General features: G+C 38.5%; 1 long non-coding RNA gene across 5 annotated transcripts; it reads left to right on the forward strand.

Annotated features, from left to right (window-relative positions):
- The first annotated feature begins 12073 nt into the window (after positions 1 to 12073).
- Positions 12074 to 16083, forward strand: LOC143862260 (uncharacterized). Of its 5 annotated transcripts, none has more exons than XR_013240234.1 (5): positions 12074 to 12429; positions 12516 to 13030; positions 13169 to 13224; positions 15031 to 15210; positions 15826 to 16083. It is a non-coding gene; the product is annotated as an uncharacterized LOC143862260 (long non-coding RNA). The 5 variants fall into 5 exon arrangements; XR_013240233.1 differs by having other exon boundaries at positions 12516 to 12671; XR_013240237.1 differs by having other exon boundaries at positions 12516 to 12671; positions 15031 to 15196.
- Positions 16084 to 27899: the final 11816 nt, after the last annotated feature.

Genomic DNA, 27899 nt, shown 5'->3' on the forward strand with positions numbered 1-27899 from the left:
CTTTTATGTTTCCTTTTCTTCTTATTTGATTTAGTCCTTCTGGGTTGTTGTCCGGATGACCGTTTTCCATGGAGATTTATATTGATGAGTAAATCATATAGGCTAGAATTAGGAGTTTTTTATTTTTTTTGTTGGATCGAGGCATTGTATGTGAAACCCTAACAGGTTAAGGATCAACTGTGAGAATCGTCCAGTAGCATTGGATGCACCGCGGTGGGATCCGCGGACGTGACGATTCGAGACATTGGATATGCCAGTTGATCAGTTTTGTATGCATCATGGGATGAAGCTAGGAGTGTAATTGGATTATACTTGTCCTTTTGGAAATTCAACTTGACGTCGGGTGAATTTCCCCAATTTAATTAGTTGCTTATAATCGCCGCCTAGGCAATATGAGGGTGCTTATTTTCCAGCATGCACTGTGGGAGTCCCCTCCTGATCCAAGATGCCAAACGTAGGTTGCACATGTGATGCTTGCTTGGTTTATGGATGTTTGTTGTGGCTTGATCATTGTATGCTTTATTATCATTAGATGATATTGATTGCATACATAGGATGATGGATGATTATTTAAACATGCATATTTTTTTAATCTCTCAAAAAACCCTCTCTATGTATATTAAGTTGATAAATGGGACCCGATAAAAAAGAAAGGCTCTCATGGCCTTTCACAGCAGTCTATCAGTTGGCTACTTCAAAAGAATTGAATGGTCATATGCCAAAGTAGAAGCCAATCATTTTCTTTTAGCTAGAGTAATTGTTAGACTCCTATGGGGATAAGGAATATTGTGGAGGACTCAATTGTCATATGACAAAGCAAAAGCCATTGAAGTTCTCTACATCTTTCCGAGTAAGTGGGTATGAATTAACTGAGCAAAGAGTGTTGATGCCTAGAGGATAGATACACGCCGATGCTCGGAGGCCAAATCGAAATTGGAGATCGTGTTGGATACGATGGATTAGATATACCCGCCTATTAAGGGCAAGTATGTTCTAGGCCTAAAGCTGATGGCCAATGTTGCATGAATGATTTTCCGATGCCTATTGGTGAAATTTAGATTTTCTCTTGATCCACGGAATAGAGGGTCCCCTTGATGGGATGTCGGTAGCAGCGAGGTCGAAAACCCAAAACCATTGGTTATATGTCATGAAAATGGAATATTTGATGTGGATACTTGCTTTTATTTCTCCTTCAATGTTCCCTTGAATTTTGACAATGGATGTCATTCTCCTACTCCTTAGATGGATAGTTAAATTATAATGAACAATCCGGCCCTAATTTTATGGATTAGAAGAGGTAGCAAACTAAAGTGCTCACGGCATAAAATGGTTAACTGTATTCTGACCACAACTGTGCTTAGAACACCAGGTCCGAGTGCCACTGATAAGGAGATCTCCGTAAAGTGGCATGATGATGGTGACATGGCGAGGGTTATATCTTGGCGTCAATGACTGTAGTAGCCGATTTTTTCCCGTGTTGTGTAGGACGGCAGGGGATCACCACATCGGGTTCTCAATGGAGTGTTTATTTGATCTGCGCTACTTGCGGACTCGGGATCGTGGACCTAACTTTGCAAGTTAGAGAAATTCAGAGTCGGCACCTAGGTTAGGGCCTAGGACCTGTGCCTGCACTTCCAATGAAATGAGCATTGGGGCTTGAATTTCGTTGGAAGAACAGTAACCAATGGGGTTCTTTTGCTCTGGGCCTTTGAACCTTATATTTTGTTCTGTTTTAAGGCGTGGTCCTTACAGATATCTCGGTAAGGGTTATGGTGACAATCGAGGAACGTGTTAGGCACCCCTCTTGCCCGGATTAATCCGGTCTCTTAGCTTGGATTGGCATTTTTCGAAGGATTTGAATCAGGATAACTTATCTTTTTATCCTTTATTTTGGTTGAGCTTAATTCCCGAATGTAAATGAAATGAATTTACAGAAAAATCGAAAATAAGAGGTTTTGACTTTATCCTATTTGAGACCATATGTCACAAACCCCCATAAGGGTACTGCAACTGATCTCAAGTAGGGCGCCAAATCTAACGGAAAAAGACTGTACAGAAAGTAAAAGAAAGGTAGAGGGGTTTATATCATAAGTTCAGGGGGCAATTTGAGCACCCGAGATCTTATGATGTCACCACCTCGTACCTTACTTTGTAAAGAAAATGACAGAAAAATCGAAAATAAGCGGTTGCGGCTCGATCCTGTTTGAGATCATATGTTACAAACCCAAACAGGGTACTGCAACTGATCCCAAGTAGGCCATCAAATCTAATGAAAAAAGACAGTACAGAAAGTAAAAGAAAGATAGAGGGGTTTATATTATAAGATCTAGGCAATATACACCAGGGATCTTATAACGTCACCACCTCGTACCTTACTTTGTAAAGGAAATTGCAGAAAGCAGTAAATTGTAGAAAGTAAAAGAAAGGTAGCAGGATTTATATTATAAGTTCAAGGGCAATTTGATCGCCCGAGATCTTATGATGTCCCCACCTCGTACCTTACTTTGTAAATGAAACTGCAGAAAGATGGTAAATTAATGTAATTTTACCGGGAGAATTGGGCAGCGTAACCACGCTGTTTGGAAAAGAGGAGCTCTGAAGCTGCCAAGATTTCGGCGGTGTAACGGCGCTATGTGGCTGAAAGAGCTCCGAAGTTGTCGAAATTTCGGCAAAACAATGGCGCTACTATTGAAAAGTAGCTCGTAGTTCTACGAAATTCGGCAGAACAACGACGTAAAAAGAGGATGTCGCTCCGAACCTTCGGAATTTTGGCGGAGTGCCAACGCCCGGTGTAAGCTACCTAGCGTTTCTCTACTTTCTCCCTTCTATAAACAAAGCTAACTGGGGTTTTTTTTGAAATTCGACTGGGGTTTGGTACTAGAAATACACCGAAGGAGGGTGTATACACCAAAAGAGGGGAGAGAAAAACCAAAAAAAAAGAGGAGAGAGAGAGAGGGGGAAGAAGTTGTGAGAAACCCTTACCCCCTCCTATTTATAGGGTTTGGGGGGGGGGGGGGGGGGGCATATTTTGTGGCAAAGTCGACAAAATTTCGCCCCGGGCGAAATTGGTGGCTTTTGAATCTTCTGTTCGTTTTTTTAAAACGCGCATAACTTCTTCATTTGAACTCTGATTTACGCACGTCAGGTACGTTGGATTCGTCGTTTCGGGTACTTTCCAATGAACCTAATATAGCTTGCTTTCAGAAAACAAAGTGTCCTTTGGGTTGCCATAAAAAGGCGGGTGCTGCGTAAAAACAGGCTTTCCGATAAAATCATTTTTGGAATTCATTCTCTTTGTAAATGCCCTAAAGAGAGATTGAGAAAAACTTAACTGGTGCTCTGGGACTCGTCATAAGCTTCTTCCTCACGACACATATCACTAGTACCGCCTTGACAAAATTGGGTGTCTACAATGACCTACGTTCTGCAAAAATAGTATCAGGGGCTATCGACGGCACAGATATACTAGCCGGTGTCGGGGAGATGTTTAGAGGAAAAAATTGCACTGCTAGGCAAGGCGATGGCATCTATGGAACAAACTCCACTATCGTAAAGAAAATGGGAGATAGTAGCCCAAGTGTAGTGAAAGCAATTTCATTACAGAAACTAATTGGATTGGTCTTGCTCTTCCTTAGTGTGAGGATATTGGTGCAATCCCACATATCTGCAAGGTTTGCAGAGGAGCAAGGAAAGTGGAAAGTTGACCAAAGGGAAGCTCTTCCTACAAGTCCGAACGACGCAATAGTTGCGGTCAAGGCTGTAGTATTGTCTGAGTTGGCATTTTTCTGAAAGTAGGAAATTATCCTAGTAAACTATTTATTAGTACCTTCAAATATGAAAATTTTGATTTCTAGTGTTTCAAAAACTGATTTGTTTTTATTCTAAATAGCATTTGATAAAATAGTTTTATGAAAAACAAGGTGTTTTAGTGATGAAAGGTACCTTGGTAAATATTATGCACATCCCTACATCCCTACTCGAATTATGTTAACTGCAATGAGCGTAGTAGTTAAACAATACAAATGTCCGAAAAGGGGCAAAAGTTGTTGTAAACCCAACATATCTCTGCTCCTTCGATCTAGTCGTATTAACCTAAAACGAATCGTTAGGTTGGTTGAGGTCGATCCATTGGAAGTGATCCAAGTGGATCCCTGTCCAATTTGTGAACCATGTTGATGGTCAAGATGGCCAAGATTCCCTTAGAGGGTAAGGGTGGAAGGACAGAGGATTTGTTGGGATCGATTCACACTGTCGTGTGAGGACCCTTTTATCGTCCATTGAGAGGTGAGTACGTCTACTTTGAGTTTTTCACCAGTTATTCTGGGTACAGCTGCTTGTACTTAGAGCAACGTAAGTTGGGAACCTTTGAAGAATTCAAAAGGTTCAGGAATGAAGTAGAGAATGAGGTTGGTAAGGTAAGGCTCTTCCTCTATTAGAGGAGGAGAATACCTCTCGGATAGATTTGGGGACTACAAACAGGTGAGTGGAATCATCTCTCGATGGGCTCCACCTGCAACGTCAAGTTATGACAGTGTTGTGGAGAGGAGATGCTGAACCTTGTCGGACATGGTTCAATGATGAGCTTCGCTTGCACACTATCTTTGATGCTACGCTTTAGAAAGAGTGCTCTACATCCTTAACCGAGTCAGGGAATCCATATTGGATATGGGCGGGTAGGAAACATTCACTGAATCATTTGAGGATTTCCAGCCCATGTGTAGGTGCTGAAAAGTTGGGAACGAGGAACGAAAGGTGTGTCCTTACTGAAGGACTGGAGTGATGAAGGGTTATTGACCCTGGCAAGCAAAATTATTTTGCAAGCCGGAATGCTGTGGCAAGAGGGATGGGGTTGCCTTGGTTGAAAACCTTAAAATTCCAATTGAGAGGACATTTGAGGATATTGAACGGAAACCCACTTAACCTATTATAAAACTTCGACGTAGTTCAAGGGAGATCAGGCCACCCACTTGATTTTCCTATCTGGGCGATTTTCATAGTATGGTCTCTTACGGGGTCGAGACGGGACCCCCTTAACTACACAGAGGCGATATGGGATATCGATGCAGACAAGTAGCTAGTGCGATAAAATCAAGATAGACTCTAAGTATTCCAGGACTCCAGTGGATCTACTAGAGGGCTTGGAGCCCAGTTGATGGGAGTGGATTTATAAGAGGAAGGACTTAGGTGGAAGGTGGAGACCTATAGGACAAGCCTCCTGGAAAAAGGATTATGGTCAAATGACTAGTATTGACTATGAGGGAACCTTTAGCCTACAACCATGCTGAAGTTCATTAGGATTTTATTGGTGATAGTAGTGCACTGCGATTGCGAGATCTGGTAGATGGACACAAACTGCCTTCTTGAATGGAAACATTTAAAAGATTTATGGGGCCCACCCTGAGGGTTCTAAGACTACAAAAAAGGTAATCCAATAGTGTAATGTAGACACCCCATTTTGACAGAACCCAAAACCACCTTGTTTGAATAAAAATTTCTCAAATGAGTAAATAAGTGTCCCAAAATTCATTCTAGTAAGGTCCCTGCAAAATTTCGTTGAAATCCACCAAAAATTACCTAATAAGATGAGCCGAGTTACCAATGTAGTACAAAACAGAGGTGAAATATAGAATAGGGGTGTGCCGATATTAGTTCCTTAGTGCAAAGCCATTGTGAAGAAAATAAAATACAAGTTATGAAGGTGTGTTTATCAAGTACCATTGTGCTAACATCATTTTTTCTAAGAAAAAAAAGGGGGGTGAATCATTGAACTAAAGGGGTGTCAATACCAATACTATATATAATTAGCTAAAAGAGGGAACAAAATCAAGTGGGAGTGCAAGTAACAAAGCAGGGGTATGTTAATAACATTTTTCAGGTTAAACAAAGAAAAGAGGGGATGAGTTATCAAGGCAAGGATGTACCCATATTAGTCCCCATGTGCAAAACAAAGAAAAGAGAAAATACATTTTCATTCCCATGTTATCTGGACCACCTTTGTAGTATAAAAAGAGTAGTCATAACATGCATTAAGTAGGGCTGTCCAGTGGGAAAGAGTGGGGGGACAAAAATATCATTCCCTTATAAATAGCTAACGATCAGGGCATCAAAGGGGGATTTTTTCTATTTTTCAGATCTGAGATTCTGCTAACATCAGAGAGAGAGAGAGAGAGAGGAGAGATTTGGATTTCTTCTCCGGCAAATCTGCCGGAGCTCCGGTCATCATTCCCTAAGCCGTTATTCTTTTCATTTTCGCCTTTATTCTCTAATCCTTTTGCTTGAGACCTAGAGCTAGAACTTGATTATTCCTCATTAGATATGGTAGGAAACCTCATTGCTTTGCTTCTTCTGACGAGATTGATCGATTCCAACAAGATCATCTTCAAATCAGGTTCTTCAATGTTGTTTTTGCTCTAGATCTATTGATCTTGCCTTAGATCCAGTCAACGATGTTTTGATTTCTTCAAATCAGACAGCAGAGAGGTGTGAAATCAAATCGATTTCAAAGATCCATTGTACGCACGAAGTCAAGCTTAGGAAAAAATCCAATCACCTTTAGGGCCTGTTCAGTTGCACGTAGGAAACAGAAAGGAAAAGGAAATGACGTGGCAAAAGGAAATGGAAAGGAAAATAAACTGCTAAGAAAGCAGTAAGAGTGCGCATTCAGTTGCCAGGAAACGGAAAAGAAACAGTAAAGAAACAACAGGAATGTGCCTTCAGTTGCCAGGGAAACGGAAAAGAAACATCACAGAACAAACCACCATCATAAACAAGACAAACACAAACAATCCATCCATCCATAAACCCTCCCTCCATAAACAACCCATCCATCCACAAACCATCCCTCATCAAACCACCCCTCCATAAACCATCCCTCCACAAACCATCCATCCACAAACCATACCACCACAAACCATCCATCCATCCAATTACATGCAAGCACATCTACCTAAAATACATTTATCTACCACATGGAAGGAAAAAAAATTAACTATGAATATTAATTACCTTGCAAATGATGGAACAGTTCTTGAAGAGGAAGCTCAAATGAGGATACCAACCACCTGCAAAACCATACCAACCAAGCATCTGTGTTTCTTCATCAATGGTATACCCAGATACCTTCTTCTCTCTTTACAGATTAAAAAGAAAAAAATAATCCCATGTTATTTTACAACACTTTTATATATGAGGTCAACAGCAAAAAATGAGCATAATCAGGGCAGAGCCCTTCATTTTTTATCCAAGGACAGCCGTTTTTTTATTTTTGAACAGGTTGTTGTTGGACGAAATATCAAGGAGACTTTACAGTTGATTAAAAAGAAAAAAAATCCCATGTTACGTTTTTACAAAACCAGAAACCCATAAACCAAAAAAAACAATCCCATGTTATGTTTTTTAACAGGTTGTTGTTGGGGGTTTTTGCAAAACCAGAAACCCATCCACAATCTAAATAAAAATTTAAAACAATGGCAAACAAAGATTGGGATGTTTTTGCAAAACCAAAAACCCTAACCCCAATCTAAATAAAAATTGCAAACAATGGCAGACAAAGATTGGGGGTTTCTTGCAAAACCAGAAACTCTAACCCCAATCTAAACAAAAAAAATCAAAACAATGGAAGACAAACAGATTGGGGGTTTTTGAAAAAATAGAAAAGAAAACATTGCAGAGAGGGAGAGAGAGCAAGAGAGTAGAGAGAGCAAGAGAGGAGGCGGGAGGAGAGAGTACCGGCGAGGGACGGCTGCCGGCGACGAGCGAGAGGGGAGAGAACCAGCAGAGAAGAACAAGAGGGGAGAGAACCAGCAGCAGATGGGAGCTTCTAGGGCTTCCTTTTCTCTTTTTTTCGTTTGAAAAAAAACAATGGGATGCATTAGTCGCGGAAAATGCCTCGAATCCGTGTGTTTTGGTCTGATTTTTTTTCTCGGAAAGGGCTTAGACACGTAGATATTACGGATTCCACGTAATGCGTATATTTTCCGTGCGCTTTCCGAATCCGCCCAACAAAACGTCGCTTTTTGAGTGAATCCACGGAAAATGGGCTCCTTTTCTTTTCCGTTTTCGAATCCCATGCTCAACTGAACAGGCCCTTAGAGTTGGCAGAAAAGAGGTAACTTTCTTCGATTATCCAATTTTCCATTCTGACAAGCTCCGTCTTCTCAACAGATTCCTCTACGGATCGAGAGTTTGGTGGGGCAATTGCTGTATCAGAGATAGGAGGGATAAGGAATGCAGGATCCAAGATTGGCTCTTCAACGGAAATGGCATTTATTGAAGCCGGTGGAGGTACTGCATGCGTGGGTAGAGGGTTATGGGTAACATTGGGCTTCTCGACAGCAAGATCTCCCTTCTCGATCATATCTTGTATCTTATGCTTCAGAGTGAAGCATCTATCAGTTGTGTGCCCCGAACTGCGATGGTACTCACAGTATTGGTCTTTTCTCCAATTCTTAGGCAAAGGATTGGGTAAAGGTCTAGGATTTGGCAAATCAATCTTGTTGTCCCTAAGTAACTTCTTGAATACAATGGACAACGGATAAGGAAGTGGCTCGAAATGCCTTGTCTTCTTTTCTGCTAGCTTCTCCACTTCTAATACTGTCTTTCCCATGGGTCTTGCAGAATTCACATTATTGACTTCCCTCGGTGCTATCATGGGCCTCTTTCCCTCCCTTATGTCTAATGAAGATCTGGCTCTCAAGCCTTTTGTCAAAGCATCCTCAGTTTTTATCCCAGTCTTTATCAAGTGATTGAAATCAGAGTAATGTTGGGGAGCCACAAAGTGGAAATACTATGAGGACAAACTCTTGACCACCAGCTTGATCTGGTCCTCTTCGGAGAGCCTCTAGCTCAATTGTGCAGACTTTCTCCTCCACCTTCGGATAAAAGAGGTAAAGGTCTCTTGTGGACCTTGTTTCAACATCTTGAGATCTCTCTTTCTAACTTAAATACCCTCTTCCATTAAGAGCTGTTCAATGAACCTATTTGCTATGTCCTCTAAGGTTCTCACCTCTTCAGGTTTCAAACCTAAGAACCACTTCTTGGCGACTCCAACGAGAGACATCGGTAATAATTGTGCCATCTGTTTAGGACTAAGCCCGTACTGTTGGAGCAGGGTAACGTACCACCTCATATGACTCCGGGGACAGTCCCATCATATTTGTCAAAATCCGGAGTCTTGAATTTTGGGGGTGGAGTAACCACGGGAAAATTATGAATTCTGACATGTCAAATTTCTTTGGTCCTTGAGACTTGATATTTTCCATATCCTGGGCCAACTTCTCTAACTTGTCAGAAAGCTCTTTCTCTTTATTTGATTTGGCCAGGTTCGACATACAATATTCCTCGGCTTACTGCTCGTCATCCAGATCAACCTCTACAGGTAAGACAGTTGGCTGGTTTAGGTTTGGGGATACAGCAGGAGGATGCTAAGGTACAGGTTCTTTTGAAATTGAGGCCTTATCATTGGCTTGAGCTTTTAAATGGGTCATTTCCTCTTTCATGGTGGCCATATCTCAAGAGAGATTCCTTATCATTTCCCGCATTTCTACCAACATATCTACCGATTCAGCCATTTGACTTGCTTCAGGTGAATCAGGTGACACGGGTGAGGAAAATATAGGTAGTCTGGGTGTTACTGGTGAATTAAACTGACGAATAAGTCTAGACATAGACGATTGTCTAGACCAGACAGGCTTGGATGTGGTAGCTTTCTTAGGAGCGATGATTGCTCAACTTTAGAATCCTGAGGTGGAAGTTAACACACTAGATTAAAACTATGATAATTGAGATAAAATATTCTGTACAAATAGAGATAAGATTAATCAGAACACATTTCATTAATAGAATTGGATTTGGAATACAATTGCAGGAATGATATCTAAACATGACAAATTTTATTCAGATCATATCAACATGATTTTTCACAAGAGAAGATTTTCAAGGGTCTCCTTCAATTCGCACCTTCTTGGCCTCCCACTTCTCCAATTCGTCGACCAATCATGGGTAATAATCTGACATTGATTCTCCGAGGGTCTTTGTTGCCATGCGCACCAGTTTCGCAATGGACCTCTCTTTCCATGCGGCTGCTATGTAATGGACAATGGATAGGTTAATGGCTTCACAAGGGAAGAGTGGTTTAACATTAGGCTGACATTGAAGACCTTCGAATTGTCGAAGAACTTGGTCGGTTATGTAGAAGGAGGTCTTCTCTAACCCCAAGAACCAGCATCTAGCAGCCGCACGGAGGAGATTCCATTCTATTCCTGAGGTATCTAGGTAATGAAACATGTCGATGATCTGGTCAGTTGGGTCATCCAAGGGAAGGAATCTGTCATGTCTCGGGATCTGGTTAATCCAACTCTTCAACAAGCGGTTCAACATGGTTATTCTCCTGGTATTAAATAAGGCAAATGATAAGAAATGGGTTAATCCTAAATAGGTAAATATGAGAATAATCTCAGCAATAAATCATGCATTGACGATAATGATACACTCGGCAAGGTCAACTTTTCCATCGGTGATCTCGATATGATCCAGGGAGGGTAAATCGACGATGAATGACCTGGATCAGATTTGATGATCAATAGATCAGAAAATAGACCATGGCCTTGATGATGGCAACTGAAAGCCATTGACCGATCTAGATTTGAATGACGGACAAATATAATTGATTGAATTTGATAAGGAAACCTCACTAAGGACAAGGCTCTATCATAGGCTTACATGTGTGAGCTACACATATTCGTCCTATATACAAACAAATGATGCAATATATAGAGAGGTCAGGTGAGACCATAGGTCCCTTAGCCAGTCCATAGCCCATGGTGTATATCACGAATATCTAGGTGATATACGAGCTATGCTCCATTACCCCGAGGGCTGCTAAGAGTTGAGTTACATCCCAAGCGGTGTCACGAATGGGCCGTAGCCCTAAATAGACTGTCCTAGCTGGATGTAACTCGGAAAGGGGGATAAAATAAACCATCCATCACATCCATAGCAGAAAGTAACCACAAAATAGATAATATAATATGCAGGGATGAGAGTAAGTGTGTGTGCCCTTGTTTTATTACACACCTACTTGGTGCCCCTCGATTTCTAACTATAAGGTTCCCATTTTTAGCAATTTTCGCCCAAATTTCTTCAAAATTAATAAACTGGCATTTTTTACAAAGTTAGGCAAAATCAAGAAGTCCCCAGCTGTAATACCCAGATAAAAATAGCAGTAGAAGGTAAAGTTAAAGGATACTACAAGAAAAGGTGGTATTAGCGACCGTTTTTTAGTGACCCAATTAAAAAGTGGTCACTAATAATACTAATTGCGACCCATTTCCTAATGTCGTCTCCACAAATTAAATGTAGATACTTTTTTTGCGACGAATCCAAAAATGGGTAGCTGATAGTTGTATTAGCGATGGTTTTTTTTTCTGTAGTAGCTAATACTTGGTTGCAAAAGGTTTTTTTTTTTTTCCGCCAAGAATTGGCGCCTTGTGGCACAAGTGCATTAATGACGAATTTAGAATTAGGGTCACAAAGAACACTTATAGTGACAACCAATGGTTGGGTCGCTATAGTTGTATTACCGACGGTTTCTGATGGGTAGTTAATAAGCGGATGCACAAAGTGAATATTTTGGTACCAAAAATAGGCGCATTGTGACGCAAGAGTATTAACGACGAATTTAAAATTAAGGTCGCAAATAATACTTTTAGGGTGGTTGGTGGGCCCAACAATTACTTTGTTTAAATCTTTGACCAAGGTAGGCCCCACCCATGTTTTTCAAAATGAGCCGTATGTCCGACACCATAAGATCATCCAAACTGTCCATTTGATGGGCCACGTCGTAAATAGGTTGTGTCCCAAAAAATCATTTCCACGGGATGATCCTAGCCCTCCAATCTAAAGAGAAACTGAACCTCTATAGATCAGAAGGTTGCGATCATATTATGGAAATGATTTTGGAAACAAAACCTATTTACGTTGTGGCCCATGGACGGCTTGGATGATCCTATGGACCATATACTAGGATGAAAAATACGCTTAGGATTTCGGTTTGCCGCCCCTTCCTTTAATTTCGTTTCACCACGAAATCAAATCGCCGCCCACTTTCTAGTTCTTCGTTAATATCTCCATAGTGGGACAACAGGGTCTCTCTCTGTCTCTGTCTCTCTCTCTCTCTCTCTCTCAGATGACTCCGGCTTGGATCAAACAAAGAAACAGCATCTCCCTTCTTTTCTTGATGGCGCTGCTAGTTCTAATGTCCTCAGCCTCCCCAAGGCAAGTGAAAGCATTTTTTTCCCTTAAAATTTAGTAGAGAAGTACAAAGCTTTCTGTACATCACTTTTTTTTCCCCCTTTTTTACATTGCTTTTGATAGACCTTCGTGGATGATATTTTAGACTTCTCAATAGACTTCTCTGCAACTCATTTCAAGGTATCTTTCTGGGATTTTTCTCTCTCTTCATTTCACTTCTTTTTCCTTTTGAGATTAATTTTGTCTCTGCTCATTTGATCTTATAGGGAAAATCTGCTTTACAGAAGCATTAAAATCTTTTAGGGAAGCCTACATCAGCAAAACCAGTGGAGTAATTTGAGCCTCTAATTTCATTTCACCACCAAATCAAATTGCCCACCCACTTTCTAATTCTTTGCGAATATCTCCATAGTGGGACAACAGTGTCTCTCTCTCTTGAACATGACTCTCTCTTTCATGCTTTTTCATTTCCATTCTTCTGCTTTTTCTGTTTCCCCTCTACATATGTCGATCCAGAGATGTCCATCTAGATACCCAAAATAAGTCGATCCAGAGAAAATATTGAAACCCTAAAAAGCTAGAAACCCTAATAGTACAAATCCTATTTAGAACTTTTTCAAAATCAAGACACTGCCGCCCTTCCGACAGAATTACAGTTGGTACTATTAGAGTTTCTAAGTTTCTGGGGTTTCAACATTAGGATTTTTTGTCGGGATCGACATATTTGGGGTTTCAATATTTATGTCTGGATCGACACAACTCAATCCCAAAATATCCAACTGTCTCTCTCTCTCTCTCTCTCTCTCTCTCTCTCTCTCTCTCTCTCTCTCTCTCTCATATGTTTCTCACGGTTATTAATCTGTTTTCAATCTCTTTCTTTCTTTTTTGGGATTTTGATGTCTTTTTGGTTGATTTTCAGGATTTTAAATTCATTTAAGAGATGGATTTCCCAGCGCAAGTGCCCAATTGAAAAAGGTATCTTCAACCGCCCTCTTATCATCTCTTCTCCCTTTTTTTATATGAATTTTTAGGCTTATTCAATCTCTCTCTCTCTCTCTCTCAAGTTGCTGCATTCAACTAAACAAGCAGTCACGAATGCACTGAAGGAGACATGCAGTAGTTAACCAACCTTGCCCCTCATCTGTTTGATGATATTGCCAAACCAAGACAACATTAGGGTTTCTAGATTTTTAAAATGATTCCATGTCAGTAGAAGCCGAAGCAAAAACTGGATCGCAAGAAAAAATACTTCCGAGTGTATTTTTTATCTTGGATATTTTTTTTTCTTTCCATGATGTATACGGAAATGATATAATCAGTTTGGATCAATGGTCTGTTTGAGGTATATTTGATCATAGGGCATGTTAGGCAATGTACAATTGGTGTTACGCTTTGGAAAGTTCTATACAAAACTTGCTTTCTTTAGTCCCAAACTGGATGTGGCATCTATTCTTTTATCTAATAGAGAAGTTCTCTGTCTCGGGGCAGTCTCTGCCTCTATTTTTCTAATTTTTTAATGAAATTTTCTCATTGTTCCATAATAAAAAAATAGATCGTCATGTTTGTTTTTACATCCTGCTTCATTATCACTTGCACTTGATATAATTCGGCATTCTTCTGCATTTTTCTGCACATATTCCATGACATTGTTGATTGCACATGCACAGTGCGGATGTGACTTATTAAATGTTGCCATGATCATCTTACTTTCTCTACCCCATTAGTGCCGCCTTGCTCATTATTTGTATTTTTTTCCTATTATTGGATGAAATGGAATGCTCAGTTTTTGTAATGTTTGTGGCCCCTTTACTTCCAGAATGTTGCTGCAGATGATGCCCTCTCAAAGCTATGCTATTCACCAGTTGCAGGAATTAATGTTCTTACTCATAAGAGGAAACTTGAATACCCATTAGCTAAAGACCATTTTGGTATATCTAGGTCCAGAACCCTTCCGTTCTAGATGAATACTAAGTTGCTTAATTGCTTCAGTTTTACAATTGATTTCAGTAAAGTTCTCTTCGTCAGGCTGTTGAGTTTTTGTTGCTCATCCTTTAGTGTGTCCGGTTTTCTATATGTCGGTTGTGGATGGAGACATAATATTTTTCTTATAGGATATGAAGTTCTAGATCTCTAACTTCTAGGTGAAAAATCACTAAGGAAAGTAGAGGAAATCATTTCAACAATGCACTAACACCAATTAATAGACCACTTGCCTTTGTATTTAGGTTGCTTCTTTCTCGCGTTTGTATTTAGGTCGCTTATGTCTCTGTATAAGATTTCATCTCTCAAAGAATTCCAGCTTTTGACTATACCAAATGGTTGTTGCTGTCACAAGGTGCATATTTAGTTGCATCTTTAGACCATAGATGGTGGTTGGCCAGATCTCTCCAAATTTGAATGTGGTTGCATCTTTACCCAGTGTTATAGTTTATGCTTTTTTCTCTTTCTTCTTTCTACTAATTACCCTTAGTGTTGTGGGTTTTGACAAAACTCTTATTACTTGAATTTGAAAGTTCCTCTTTTATTTTTTTGTTTTTTATTTTTTATTTTATTTTCTTTTCTGGTTTGGGTGAAAATGTAATGTCAACCCTCTTAGTAAATAGAAGAACAACATGCTCTCTCTTCATTTTGATGAGGTTCTTTATCCTGCACATACCTTTTCATATCCCTTAAAATTTTCATTTATTTTTCTTTTAATTTGTTTTTGTAAATTCAGAAATTGCAACTGTGTTTCATTTTACTTTTCCTGAATGTTGCTTATGAAATTTTTATTATTTCCAGGGATTGCAATCGGTTCTGAATCTCCAAAGGTTCGCTGCATCGACGTCCTTGATAAAACTGAGCGTATGCACGTGTTTGCTTATGTACTAGATGTGCTTACCATAGGCTAGATGTGCTTGATAAAAGTGGCATTCTGAATTTTCAGACGTAATTCACGGTTCTCCAGGTTTGCAGCTTAAGGTCCTGGTTTTAGATGTGCATACTCTATCATCATTTTGAAATATTAAGACTATATTTTGATTGCCCTGTTTGTACTTTAGAGCTTATTTATTTGGTGCTATCATTGTTCAAATAGCTGTCTGATTTGCATTGCTCTATGAAATTTCTTTTATGTTACATTTCCTCTATGAAATTTCTTTTATGTTACATTTCCTCTATCAAATTTCTTTTATGTTACATTTTCTCAACCATTTATGATGTGTTTCATGAACACATATAATCTTGTTGAGTTATTCCAGGTTCAAGTGAACGGAGGAATAACATTGATGAATGATTCCTATTTCCATTAAAAGCAAACGAGATGAAGACAAGATATTCACCATGGAATAGTGTTACCCAATTAATTGGGAATTGTACAAGTAGTTGTTCGGAAACATAAATATATGTTTGTTTATTTTCTTGATGACGTGTGGTATATGTGGTTCTCATTTTCAATTGAACTCTCTCTAAAAATACATTAATCTGTTTGGATGCCTAGGATTCGTTAATTGGTGTTTATTCGCTAATAGTAATACACTGCTCATTTTCAATTGAGCTCTCTTTAAAAATATTTCATTCCTCGCATTTTTTTTGCAGCCAACAACTCGGCAATGAGAAAATGTTGATGATGGAGAAGATGGTGATGGAGAAGAAGATGATGGAGAAGATGTTGACGAAGAGGATGAGGAGCATGAATAATGATTTTTTTTTTGTTTTTTGTTTTTTTTGGAGTTTTAAAGGGTGTTGTGTGTATGGACATGGCTACAATTAATTTTTTACTTTAATATTGAACGTATGTAATGGGTATGGATATTTTCGTAAGTTTTGATTTATATGTCATTTCAATTTTAATCTTGAATGTGTGTTATGACTGTATATTTATGTAAGTTTTGATATATATTGTACAGGTGCAACAGGATAATAAAATAAATTTTCAAAAAAAAAATCTTAAAATTGAGTATTAGCTACCTAATTATTTTGGTCCCTGATAGAACATGTATACGTTGAAGATAGTATTTGCGACCAAATTAAGTTGGTTGCTAAAAAGATATAATGATTAATAGCGATGCAATATGTTGGTTGCTAAAAGTGTTTTAGCGTCGCGAATTTAATCTTATCGCTAATAATCACTATTAGCAACCAATATATTTTTTCGCTAAAAATATATTAGCAACCGCTCTGACCGTCGCTAATGCTTGATTTGATTGTCTTTTTTGGTTGCCTATAAACCTTTAGCTACGGTTGTATGATAGCATTAGCAACGGGTTGATAGGTCGCTAATGGGTAACATTTAGCGACTCTCATATTAATTTGGGTCGCTAAAGACTATTAGCGACAATCGAATTAGCGACCACGCAGCGACCAAAAAAAAGGGTTGTTATTACTATTAGCGACGATATTTTTAGTATTAGCGACCCAATTTAGTGGGTCGCTAATACCAATGTTTCTTGTATATATAATTTTAAAATGGCCTCATAGGTGTGTAATCATCGGCCATTACTCAATTTTTTCGAGTTAAACAGGGCATGATGACATCTGGCGTAATGGGGCTTACGCAATTCGAACCTGACGTTGAGCGTGGATTGAATGGCTTCCTACCACTACGCCACCACCCCAGATGTCAATAAAAATTGAGTAGATATACTTACATACATTGGATATTAATAATTAGGGGTGTAAACGAGCCGAGCCGAGCCGAGCTTGGCCAGGCTCGGCTCGGCTCGTTAAGCGCAAAGGCTCGGCTCGGGCTCGAACCAGGCTCGGCTCGGCTCGACTCGGTCAGGCTCGGCTAGGCTCGCGAGCCTATCGAGCTTGGGTTATATTCTGGAATATACGTATCAAATGGACGGTTTGGATTATCACTGTTTGGATTATCACAGTGGATTATCACGGTTTGGATTATCAAGGGTGCGAGATTCGCACATGCCAAGGTGGCTAGCAAAGGTTGCTAGCAAAAACGAAATAATAATAAAAAAAGTCATCATTACGAAAAAGTAAAATATCTGAATGTATATAGTTTTAAATGAAAAATTACCAAAAAAGGGTAGGAAATTATGACAATTACCAAAAAAATACAACCAAACGGTAGGAAGTTATGACAATTACTGAAAAAAGTCATGATTATGCCTCAGCTGCTACTGTATTATATTTATATATGCCTGTTTTCTTAACGAGCCTTAACGAGCCGAGTCGAGCCGAGCCTGGCCTAATTCGGGCTCGGCTCGTTAAGCTTAACGAGCCTGGCAAGCCGGCTCGTTAAGCTTAACGAGCCTGGCAAGCCGGCTCGTTAAGGATTCGAGCTGAGCTAGAGCCGAGCTTGAGCGAACTTCCGAGCCCGAGCCAAAATTGACACCCTTATTAATAATAGTCACTATTCATATTTACTATTCATAGTAGGACCCACCAATACTATCCACTAGCGGGCCCCACGACAAGCCGGTCCCACCACTAGTGGAACCCACCACCAACCTCTTCCAACCACTCCCATTAAATCACCGCACATAATCATAACTCCACTGACGAAATATATTATTAAATAATAATAAAAATAATCTAAAATAATATTAATCGTCTTCGTACTGTTCATAACCCTTTACTATTCAAAAATTTATACATATACTGTTCATTTATTTATGAATAAAATATATTAAAGGTATCTATCAGAATTTACTAACGGTATCTGTTCGAATTTAATAATAATATATATTGTTCATTTAAACTTTGCCTATGAATAGTCAGCGAAAAAAGAAGAAAAATACATAATAAGAGAAAGTGGTAGGAAGAGAGAAAGAGAGAGAGAGAGAGAGAGAGAGAGAGAGAGAGAGAGTAAGGAGAAGAAAGGAGGCTAAGGAGAACCACTTCTCTCATCTGGTAAGATTTTGATTTCATTAATTATAAAAATAAAATAGGGTAGAAATTAGGATTTATTATGCAGGGTATTTTGTACAGACACGATACGAGCATTATTAGGTTAAAAAATGGACATAAATAATGCTCATATGTATGTGTATTGTATGTTTAAAAATTTGAACAAACATAATCAAATGAGTAATAACTTAGCCTAAAACCAGACAGAAAAGACATTGTATGTGGGACACTATGCAACACAAATTTAAACACAGAGGACACTATTGGGACAGTATTTTGAACTACATATTGGACATAAATGACATTATTTGGAACATAACGGACACTACTTCAGGGATACAGATTGGACAAAAAGGACATTATTAAGACAAAAACTTAAACATATAAGACACAAAATAATATAGATAAAGTAAGTAAAAAGTAAATAACAAAACTAGTGTATGTGTAATTTTTACTTGTTCATGTCTTTTTCCATGTCAGCTATTAAAGCAAAATTTTCGCATCATCACCAGAAATTAAGACTAGTGATAGTTGACTCATTTTCTAATGGCATTTTAATGGTTTAATATTATTTAGTGACAAACATTCCTTTGTTATACATACTTAGGTTTTAAAACTGATTGTTGGTTCTTGGTCATATATTGATTATCGGCCATATGTACTTATTGGTGACTTGCAGTGCTATTATGGTAGTATTATGGCCTATATATATACTATATACCCAGTATATATATAGTTAACTTGCCACATTGCTACGGCGTGTGATGAAATATATAATACTAACACCATATATATACATATGACGACATTCTTTTATCTGATTAATTCTCTTTTTACTAGTTCTATCTTGTTTTGATTTGATTCCCTAATTATCTTTCTTTTATTTCTTCCATATCCTTTGAATATCTTATATGTTCCCTTAGTAACTCTCATTCATGCTTGAATTCTTGTGTATGAACCTTATTATAATACAATCTCATTAAACTGTCAATTATTTTATGAATCAGCTACAGGATCTTGCTCAAATTTCTGACTAGTTACCTCTCCCAGGTGATGAAGGAGGAGATGTGGATGGTATATTTGCAAATGAACAAATTTGAGCCACAATAGGAATGGAATGAGCGATCACGTTGGAAATGACAATATGGTCATACCCTAGAGATTGAGTGTTGTTTGAGCTTCTGTTATTTTGTTTTAGAGTTATTTTAAGACTTTGTATTGTTGTATGAAACAAGAACGCTCACTCTTTTACTTATTTGCTTTTAAAAATATTGTGATTTTATCAATATTCTTCCGTAGCGACCTGATTCAGAAAAATTGGGTCGTTACACCAGCAGAGTCGCCAGCCAGTGGGATCTGATTTCGAGGCGAGACAGCGGGATGAGACCCCGCTGCTTCTCGATCTCCACACGAGTTGGAGAGCTCCGCAGTGGCTCTTTAAAAATAGTGCCCTCACAGTATGAGTCTATAGCGTGTATGATACCACTTGATTCGGAGTAAACTCGGAACCAAGCCGTACTTCAATATAAAAAAAACCCCTCACAGATCCAAGGATCTGATGGGACGCTGAAAAGAAGAGTCGTCATCCAGGATTAAGGCCTGGAACCCATAAATGTACTTTGTAAAATGGATAACTAGAAATGAATAGGTTCGTGGCTGGTTACGAGTGGGGAAGGTGTTAGGCACCCCACTCGCCCGAGAAAACTCGGTCTTTTATGCCATTTTTATATTTTTGAAGAACTTTGGGCAAAAACATGTAATGGGAACCTACATCCTCGAGAAGACGACCTATCTAAAGAAAGGAAAAAATATCCATGGCTTAAGGAGGGTAGATATCAGTATCACCTGACATCTGACTGAACACTAGAATCCGCCGTCTCCCCTCTTAAAAAGAATATATATATATATATATATATATATATATATATATATATATATATATATATATATATAAAGGCAATGTGTACATACAGCATATGAATCAACATCCTCACATCACTCATCGGGAGGCAGAGAAGACTAGTGCCGATCCAATATCAGATCACCCTGATACCTGTCTCCACTAATCCTAACTCATCACATCTAATCCTAACTAATCACATCTAAGAAAGCAGTAAACAATCACATGCATTCTACAGCTAAGCAAGATAATGATGAATATATGAGCAGACATCAACAGATAAGATAAGCAGTTAATAATGAAGAACTATAGCTAAGCAGGTAATCGGAAGATAATAAACAAGTAAACGCTACAGCTAAGCGTGTGAATGAAGCAGTAAAGACAAGTAATACTACTGCTATGCATGTCAATAGAATAAACAATACTACAGAAGTATATATATAAGCAGGTGATCAAAACAACGGAGCAAATAACACCACAGCTGAGTATGTGTGAACATGTAAGACCATGCAAGGGAGATAGCTAAGGAGTATACAATCGAAACAAAGAAGTAAAGACACTAACATGCACCTACTCAAGAGATAATGATAATCAATGAACCACAAACCTTAAAACCCTACAAAAATGTACGCACGGTCGATTTGGACTCAGATGGCCGTCCAAGCTGCCTACGTACCCAAGCCTCTTTTGGGATCAAGATCGACGTAGTTCGGTGTCGCTATTCTAAGCTACATATGCCTAATGTGCCTAGGACCACTGATCTAGACTCGGTCAAATGGACTGGACTAGTGATTAAAGTTTATCGAATGTGATTGAGTTAAATTGAAGTTAATTGTGAATTGTAGGACTTCCTATATGCTCCTAAACTAAATACATGTACAATCCTGGACTAATGCAGGTGGGTCCTATTCCTAAGTGTGACTAGGCTTATCCTAAGAAAAAGATGTGCTATCGAGTGAATCCTATTGCAGAGTTCAGTTGACGATGTGTACAACTGACCCGACTGAGGCACTCCTAATTTCTAGGACTCTCATATCTTAGACAGATTCTTACTGCAAAAAGAAGTTTCTGTTTTGAAAAAGGTTTATTTGAAAAGTTTGAAAATGTTTATCAAAAAGGTTTGACTGGACTTGGGAGGACCCAAACTACCTACGTACCCTGTGGAAAGGGATCAAGCCAACGTAGCTCGAAAACAGATTTTCCAAAATACATTTTTAGTGTTTTTTGACTTTTGTGTCTTTTAGATTTTCTGATATTTTTGTATTTTTAAAGTGTTTCCACAGCCTGGCGGAGTGTCAACACTAAAGGACAGAATTTCTAGAGCTAAATGGGAATGCCTAAACTAGTGAACTAGTGCCCCAAAGTAAATGAACTGATCCCAAGAAGGGTAAGAACCTAACATGACTGGGCTAGTCTCCAAAGAAAGGGGAGATATACCTATACTATAGTACTGACTCCTGAACAAAAGGACAAACTCCTAAACTAAAGACCTTAAGGGGGTGTACTAACTAAACTAAGCAAGTCTCCTAGAAGAAGAGACAACTGGGGTGCTAGTGAGACTGGGCAAGTCTCCTAGACACAAAGACGGTATCCAAGTGACCTTATCATTGCCCCTGCAATGATAAATAGGATAGCTAAATGATTGAATTAGTCCCTAATTTGTAGAGGAAGTGTTCTAACATGAGACTGGGCAAGTCTCTTACATTAGACTTCTAATGAGACTAAGATAGTCTCCAAAAGGGGTGGGGTCCAGATAGCTCTATCATTGCCCCTACAATGATGGAGGGGACAAATAACTAAGAATATTTCTAGGGACTAAACAAGTCCCCTAAATGAAGGGGAAAAGAGGGGAATGCTACTAGGACTAAGCAAGTCCCCTAAACGATGGGCTTCAGGTATCCCTCTCATAGCCCTTACAAGGCCTTCACTCACATATCAATATCATGATTCTTAAAAAAATCGAACTTTATTTTTACTTAATCATAAAAAAACTTCCAAAGAAATAATGCAATTAAGCAATAAAGTCCTGAATTTTAATGCTCGGATAGTATGTAAGAAACAAGACAATTATCAGTCTTCATACAACTATTCTAAAAAAATACAACCTACTATAATATCTTTACAGACACCCTAACTCATCTATCCTCTTGTATGCTTAAAACATTCAAAGAAGATTAACAAAACATGCAAGGGAAAGTATGATTACCAATATCACATTAACAGTTACACAAAATCAGCAAACATATATTAGCACAATGAGTTTCTATTAACACTGGTGGGTGTGGGTTTACTGGACAAAAGAATCTGAAAAACTTATGAAAAATAATCCAAAGAAAGAATAAAATTAGAATCATAAGAGATGCCAAACATATTAAGTGATCATGACAAGCTTTCTACATATGGAGTTTCATTCTCAAGTTATCATAATCATTTTATAACCTACAAATTCATATGACAAAAACCGTTATGATTTAAGCATAACATGGGGTAACTCAAGATGTAATTCTAAATACCGACATATAAAATTCATCAGAAACATCGATCAAATATAGGGGGACTTCAAAGTATAAGAATTATTGACTTCTTGCTACGTATTACAAATGAATTATAATTCGTATGTGAGATTCAACCACAGCGAATTAGTAAAAGAAAAAGCCTATCCATATTAAATTAACCTCTCTTAAAAAATAAGCAGGCGTGAATAACAATTGGTTCCCAATCAACAAATGAAACAAAGGTTCTTAAGGGGAATGAATTAAACAATACCCAAACAATATGTATGGAAGTATGAGTTAGTTTTTTTTCTTTAAAAAATAATAATTAGTGATGAGCCAACTCTTCTTTCAAAACTGAAAATGAAAACTTTTTCCTAAAAGGATAAAGTTTGAATCTACTGTCCTTTTAATTCTTCTACAAAGGATTTAACCTAAGTTACCAGTTATTTCATAGGGATTATCCAGCCTTATATCGGATTTTTATACCATTTTCATAATCATTCTTTATGAACACTAAAGTCAGGATTTACTAGCACAGTTGAAGCCAAACATGACAATCACAGACACATTGAAAAATGTCATTCCAATGAAGTAATCTATTTGAAAACTAATAATCCATTGATCCCTAGACTCTTTTCTGAACAACAATGCTATAATATGACAAAAGAGTTGAATTAAAGCTAGAATCCAAATACAATAAACTTGAATATGTAACAATCAGGACAAAACAAAGGCTTTGTCTCGTTGTAAAATCATTCAATCAAGAATCATATAATCACATTAGGCTTATTTTTAGATCATTCCAAAGCGAAGCAATTTCTCAAATCAAATCAAAATTGAAGTTGTAAATGAAAATTTAGCTCTCAAAAATCTTGTAAATGAAAATCTAGCTCTAAAAAATCCACCAGATGTAAAACAATGCTCTATTCAGTATAGTAATGACAACAATCTCAAGGTAAACATCTTGATCTAATAAATTTTCAAAACTAACTTTGAACATGGTGATTCTGCTAAGAAAAATAGCATATGGAGTCCCAAAACTTTTACAAACAACTAGTGAATGAAAGATCCTTACAGGAAATCTGATGACACAAGGTCTTTTTTCACGAAAATTCAAAGAAAAAATGATTTCATTAGCTTCCTAACCAAATACTTATAACAGATCTGAAAGAATGGAGCAAACTTATAGAATTTCTGAAAAGAACAACATTATTAGCATTACCGGGCGAGATCCAATTAGATAATTGGAACAAAAACAACTCAAATCTCGTTTCCTGTTTGATCACTCAGAGCTAACAAATCAACTCAAAAATAGAACTTGTCTTACTTCCTCGTCAAAAATGCATGTAATTATGAGATAGAGCATATATACAAATCATCACAATGAATATTAAAGAAGGAATCAAAGAAAATTGCCTCTTTTCTACCACCTCTAAAGGTGATTGGATCTTTTCCTAAGCTTGACTTCGTTCATACAATGGATCTTTGAAAACGATTTGATTTCACACCTCTCTGTTGTCTGATTTGAAGAAATCAAAATATCATTGACTGGATCTAAGGAAAGATTAATAGATCTAGAGCAAAAACAACAATGAAGAACCTGATTTGAATAGGATCTTGTTGGAATCGATCAATCTCGTCCGAAGAAGCAAAGCAATGAGGTTTCCTACTAGACCTAATGAGGAATAATCAAGTTCTAGCTCTAGGTCTCAAGCAAAAGAATTAGAAAATAAAGGCGAAAATGAAAAGAATAACGGCTTGGGGAATGATGACCGGAGCTCCGGTAGATTCGCCAGAGCAGAAATTCAAATCTCTCCTCTCTTTCTCTCTTCCTTTCTCTCTCTCTGATGTTAACAGGATCTCAGATCTGAAAAAATAGAAAAAATCCCCCTTTGATGCCCTGATCGTTAGCTATTTATAAGGGAATGATATTGTTGTCCCCCCACTCTTTCCCACTGGACAGCCCTACTTAATGTATGTTATGACTACTCTTTTTATACCACAAAGGTGGTTTAGATAACATGGGAATGAAAATGTATTTTCTCTTTTCATTGTTTTGTTTTGCACATGGGGACTAGTATGGGTACATCCTTGCCTTGATAACTCACGCTCTCTTTTCTTTGTTTAACCTGAAAAATGTTATTAACTGTGGGACCCGATCCCGCGAGAGGGGAATGGCCCGCGAGCCACCTCCCTCTCTCTTTGTCTCTCGTACCCACGCGAATGGCGTGTGATTTTTATTGTTGATCTTAATTACCCAACCAAGCAGGCAGCAACCAGGCCATAGGGTGCAAACAAACGTACAACCCAGTACCCATAAGGGCAGGGGTAAGCCGTCGAGCCTAGCAAAGTGTGATTTAATTCATCATTTCCGTGAACTTGGGATCACTAAGGCAATCCGAATTCCACGCAAAAGAGAGTGACAGAGTCGTCACCTAGATGAGAGATCTATGACCCATAATTGACCAAAAATCTAGACTAGTTACCTGGTTACGAGAATGGAAGGTATGGGGAGTTACCACCACATGCACCATTTTTGCCCGATAATCGATCCTCAATTCCAAAAGTTAACTCTTTTGGATTTCTTTTAAATGACTCACTTAACTCTATATTAATATGCGAACTACGTGACATGCATCCTAAAATCTAATTTTAATGTAATTCCTAAATATGTATCTTGATTTTCTTAATTTGTTTGAATTCAATCTAAGTGAAAGTTCTCCTAAAATCCTAATTTCATGGAAAGTCCTAAGTGATTTAATTACTTTTAATTTAAGGATTAATATACAAAACCCCACCACTTATGTGTGGACCCGACTCGGGCTTGGTATGCCACTCAAGTATCCAAGTTGTTGTGGACCCCGATCCCGAGGACGGTGAGCAAGGGATGCGAGATCCCCCGTCAATCCTCTGAGACCTCCACGATATGAAGGAGAGCTCAACCAAGGAACTCTCGAAACAGATGCCACTCACAGCATGGGTGGCGGAGTATATGCATGAGATACATCTTGATCCGGAGACAGGAGCCTCGAAACCAAGACGTACCTAAAATAACTCAGAGTCGTCATCCAGGGAGTCGGCTCTGGAACCCCATAAAATACTCTGTCGCAACTGATAACCAGAGATGCAAAGGTCCGTGCCTGGTGACGAATGAGGAAGATCCGAAGAGCACCCCCAATTCGCCCAAGTACAAGCACTTGGTCTCTTATGCCACTTTTAATTAACTTTGAAGAGTTTTGAGCGAAAATCATGTGAAATGGGAATGAGCATCCCCAAGAAAACGTCTATCTAAGCATGCATGACCCGGGGAAGGGAAAAAGAAAATAAACATCCAAATCCTAACTCATCACATTCTAGGAAAGCAGTAACATCCGCGTGCAGAGCTATGACTAATCAGACAATGATAGATACAATGAGATAGAGAAAGCATTAAAGAGCTAGATCTAGACAGATAATCAGGATAAGACGAATAAATAAACGATATAGCTGAGCAACCAAAGCAGTAACGTAAACACACTAGCATGCGAACCTATGCGAGAGACAAGTTTGAGAAATATCAATCAATCATACGCTAGAGAAGTAACCAAATTAAAGGTAACATAAAAGAAACTAAAGACAAACACGCTAAGAGATGCACGAAAAGAAAGGAATCAGAAAGTCGGCGGTATACAAGAACTAGAAATGCCAGGAAAAAGAAAATGGAACACACGATAGGCTCAGAGGGCGATTCAAAGAGGAATCAAGCCCAGCGATCCTAATCTGCTGAAGATCGGACAATTCTCGCAATCGTCATGACCTATCGTTGGGCTTCAGCGAGGACAATCCCTGTGAAGGGGCCACGCTACATCATCGCTCGTCCCGAAACCCGATAAAACGTCAGAAAACCAATGAAAACCGAAAACAACGATCAAAATTGGAAATAGAATGAAAAGAGGACTCCGAGTGACCTGGCAATCACCATCCTTGCCCATTTTTGTTTTTGTTTTGAAAGGTTTGAAAACGTTTGAAAATATTTATTAGAATGGTTTGACTGGACTTGGGTGGACCCAAGCTACCTACGTACCCTGTGGAAAGGGATCAAGCCAAATTAGTTCTAAAGTTTTTGACGTTTTGATGTTATTTGTTGTTTTTAGATTTTTGTTGTATTTATCCCTTTGATTGAAAGGGGGTTTTGGTTTAGGAGGTTTCCGTCCGTCGTCGCCTAAACCCGAGAAAGATGACGAAGTGTCCCCAAAATCGATGGAATCTCGAAACACAAAAAGGATCCCGAGGAACACAAAGAGAATAGTCCCGAAAAGGAAGGAAACCCCAAACCCTGTAAGCACCCCTAGGATGGAGAGAAGATAGGAAGGGTTTGGGGTGGCTCAAGAAGCATTTCATCATAGCCACATCCATATCCTTGAAACAAAAATGAACCTTGTGCCACGATGAAGGCTTCTTTGAAATCCTTATACAGGTATGAGAAGACCGAGCCCAACGAAGATGGAATAAAAATATAAATGCCAAGGGAGTCATGTAGATAGAGAATAAGACCAATGAGCCATAGGCACTTTAACTGGGAACAGATGAATTTGACGCACCCATCAAACCAGGGTAATGCCCATACTGTTAATTGAGGAGTTGCTATGAGCTAAAAATGAAAATGGCAGTTTGGTATAATTCCAAAATATCATCAACCAATGTTTCACGATAGCAATGAATCCAATTTGGTTCAAAATATCAAATCAGCGCATGATTAGGAAAGCTTTAAAATTCAGGCCTAAAGAAAATCAAGTTACAAAAGAGAGCGAAACCTGATTTGAAACTATTGCAGAGGCGAGGCAGTGCCAAAAGAAATTGTGATCGTTGAAATATAGTAAGGCTAATATCAGTAGGTGAGAATACTAACATGAACACCTCTTCACTCTAGCAAAGCAAAAGGAAAGCTAGTACTGTAGGAAGAGAATGTTATTAACACTGCAATGCCTTAATAAGGTACATAAGAGCATCCCATCATTTGGCTTTCCCTGGACTATTAGAAAAGTATCACAGTTCGAAGTTCTGCATTGACAATTACAAGGATCCTATTTAACACAGACCACCACAAGTTATAATGAAGGAAAGTAGTTAGGAAAACAAGATGTTATACATTTAGAACATTAAAAGCCTTCACATATACTTGACCAAATTTGCAGAGTTATGAAATGAAGAACTTATAAGCTTTTACTTGTGAGCAAAATTCGTCAAGTTCAAAGAAATAAGGTTCGGGTTAGGCCATTGAAAATTTGCATGATGGAGAACATTGGGAAATAAAACAATTCTAGGAGACAAAACATTTGACCTCTCAATAGGGCGTTAAGCCTTTATCCAAAAATAAGAGCTATATTTATTCCACCCAAACATACTCATCAGAAATCAAAACTGGAATA

Source organism: Tasmannia lanceolata, unplaced genomic scaffold (assembly GCF_043159265.1).
Source record: "Tasmannia lanceolata isolate RefF3 unplaced genomic scaffold, GAP_Taslan_0.1 ptg000037l, whole genome shotgun sequence".
NCBI lineage: Eukaryota > Viridiplantae > Streptophyta > Magnoliopsida > Canellales > Winteraceae > Tasmannia > Tasmannia lanceolata.